Source organism: Galeopterus variegatus, unplaced genomic scaffold, assembly GCF_000696425.1.
Source record: "Galeopterus variegatus unplaced genomic scaffold, G_variegatus-3.0.2 Scaffold1406, whole genome shotgun sequence".
In the NCBI taxonomy this organism is placed as follows: domain Eukaryota; kingdom Metazoa; phylum Chordata; class Mammalia; order Dermoptera; family Cynocephalidae; genus Galeopterus; species Galeopterus variegatus.
The window spans coordinates 13,034-16,196 of NW_007727517.1; positions in this window are offsets into that span (position 1 = coordinate 13,034).

Genomic DNA, 3,163 nt, shown 5'->3' on the forward strand with positions numbered 1-3,163 from the left:
TCCGCTCCAGCATGGTCATTTAAGTTGACTCTTTATGTCCAGCCCCTCCCGCTAAGCCATCATCGCATTCTGGGGCTACTTACCAGTGATTGGTTAAGGAATGGGCGAGTAACTCAGTCATGGCCAATGTTGGGGGGATTCTATGAAGAGTTTCATTCCTTTTAAGAAAGACATGAAGAGAAAGTTGCCTTTCTTCCTCTGGTCATTGCTGTGTCTGCATGTGACACCTGGAACTGCTGCAGCCATCTTGCTACCAGCCTGAGAACAAAGTCAGTATGTTCCCAGCTACAGAATCATCCAGCTCTGGAGTCCACTCACTTTGGGCATTTTATGGTGTGAGGTAATATACGAGTATACCCTTATTGTTTGAGGCAGGTTTGTTTGTTTCATTTACAATTAAAAGCATCCTAATTGATAAGATTTGTTAATTCCCTTCCTGAAGTCCTTCTCAGAATACATTAAGTGGATATACATGTAGTGTTTTTTGGTACCATTTAGCCCCATGGACTCCCAAGTTGCTGAAATAATTCAGAGGGTTAAATTGGAAATGTAGTGACATTGCTGCCTTTCTATGATCTGGAGTTTTGTTACATGAAGAAACTATGTTAATTTTGTATGTTTAAAGAGCTGAAAGGACTCTTTAGACAACACTAATTTATTCTAGTGACCATACCCTGCTTTTTAAGTAGCAGCATCTGAACTGACAATAGCAGAAAAGAAAAGATAAATTTCAGCATACAAACCCATGCCCATATGCCAGATTCATTGGGGCTATTCTTGCATGAGCCCAGACACTTTAAATTAAAAAAAAAAAAAATCATCAAAAGAACTTGGAATTCATTCCTTTATCCCATTCACTTATTAAGAATATTCATAAGCACAAGTAATACTGGCAAATTGAGACCCCAATATGTGTGGGTTTTAAGGTGGCTAGAACTGAGGGCTCATCAATTTCTGTAGTTTTCCATTATCCAACTGAATTTAGTGGGTTAAGAACATTAACACCTTATTTTAAAAACAATATTTTTGGTGTTTTGTCCTAACTCACATATATCTTTTTGTTCATATAGAGGATTTGGGTGTAATTTTCCTTCTCAAATGGGGAGTGAGCAGGTAAAATAAAAAGTTTGGCTGAGACCCTGGGAAAATACTAACAGTGAGTGTCTTTTCTGTGTCTGAATTGAAATCTGAGAGGTTCCAAGGTTCTGCACAAGGTAGCTTTGTGCATATTTCTCTGATTGCTGAGCCTGGAGTGAGCTACCTGTCAGGCCTCTGATAATCAATTCCAAAGCACACACTGTTCTCTTTCAAAATCATGTAAGGAAAGGTGGACAAAGAGTGTGAAATAAGTATTCTCTTCCTGAGTCCCCTAGCCCAAGTGTTGCTTTGTGGCAGGTTACTGACAAGGACTTAAAAATTATCCATCTCTCTTGCCCTCTTCACCTCTAAATACAACAACAAGCAAACAACCCCAGTTGCCTAGCAGGAAGACGGTTGCTTTTAATTTTGGCAAAATGTTGAAATTCCTTGTGTTGTGGTATCCAGAAAGATAAAAGAAGAATTCTATGAAAAGATTTCAGCTAATTAACATTGCTGGATGCCCATTGCTATGCCACCTGGTGAGTGAGGTGTTATTGAAGCTCAGTAGAGATAAATCAAAATTTGGTTTTTGTTTCCTTGCCTGCTTAAAGGGGGAAGCAGAAGCCTGAGATGTTATTATAAAGCAAGGAGGTTGATTTTCATGTAAGGCTTAGTGTAAATTCATCTATTGTTTTCTGAAAAAAACATGCTGTTTTACATAATACAGCCTCCTTTGTTTATTTGCTTGTTTCTTGTATTAAGATTGCTCAGTGGGGCAGATAAGAAAAAAAACCCCATAAAAATAGAGAGAATTAAGGGGGTGGGAAGAAGAAGGGGTTCTTCCAGGAAAAAATACCATGATTTGCCTGAAGGAGGCTGGGAAATGAGAAGATGGATCCTTTTGATTAAAATAAATGGTTGAGAGAAGTTAAGAACCTATTTACAAGATCTTGCATGTAGCTGGTGCAATATGGTAGGTCCTAGAAATACATTCCAAGAGAGGAAGTAATATAATAAAAACATTAGCCAATGGTTAGTGAATGCTTACCATATATGTGCAGAAACTGGTGGGAAGCAACACTTAACGTGTGTTATTTAGTTGATTTTACTCTCAACAGTCCTGTGAGGTGGGTACTCTTCATTTCCATTTTTGTTTTTGAGAAAGGGACTAAGTTTAGAGAGATTAAATTTCCTAAAATCTCAACTGGTAAGTAAGAAACTCAGCTGGTAAGTAATAAAACTGAGGTTCAGGGCCGAGCCCGTGGCACACTCGGGAGAGTGCGGTGCTGGGAGTGCAGCAGCGCTCCCGCCGTGGGTTAGGATCCTATATAGGGATGACCCATGCGCTCACAGCGCTCACTGGCTGAGCACCATGCAGCTAGTCTCAAAAAGGACAACAAACAAACAAACAAACAAACAAAAAAACACTGAGGTTCAGACTAAGACTGTGCTCCTAACATGCAGCTGGTCTCAAAAAGGACAACAAACAAACAAACAAACAAACAAACAAACAAACAAACAAAAAAACACTGAGGTTCAGACTAAGACTGTGCTCCTAATGGCTATCCTATACTGAATTTGAATAGTTGAGGAAATAAAACAAAGTATACAACTGAAATCACTTTATATATTTTTAAACAGTCATAATAGAAGCATAGAATTTTAAAGTTTAAAAGGTCTTAGAAGTCAATTTATAGAAAATAGAAGTTCAGGGACGGTGTCTTCAAATTCTTAAACTGCGTCATGTTCTACGTTGGAAAAATTTCTACCCTCTTATTTTAACTTTCTAAAAAGGATAAAATGCATAATCTACTTTGTCAATTTTTTCCCCAGTTTGCTATTATTGTGAATGTCAGGGTAGGTATCTATTTTAAATTGGACTCTGTCATGAGTAACGCTTGAAGAATTACATGTATTTGGCAATTTGTACTGCACGAAAAGCTGGGATATAGGAAAATTTTCTATCTTGTATTCTCTCTCATGACATGTGGGGTGAGAAGATTGGAGCCCTAGTGCAGTGTATTTAGGAAGTGCAGAATACCAACAGTAATTAAAATTTATTATTGTGCTGTAATGATAAGGG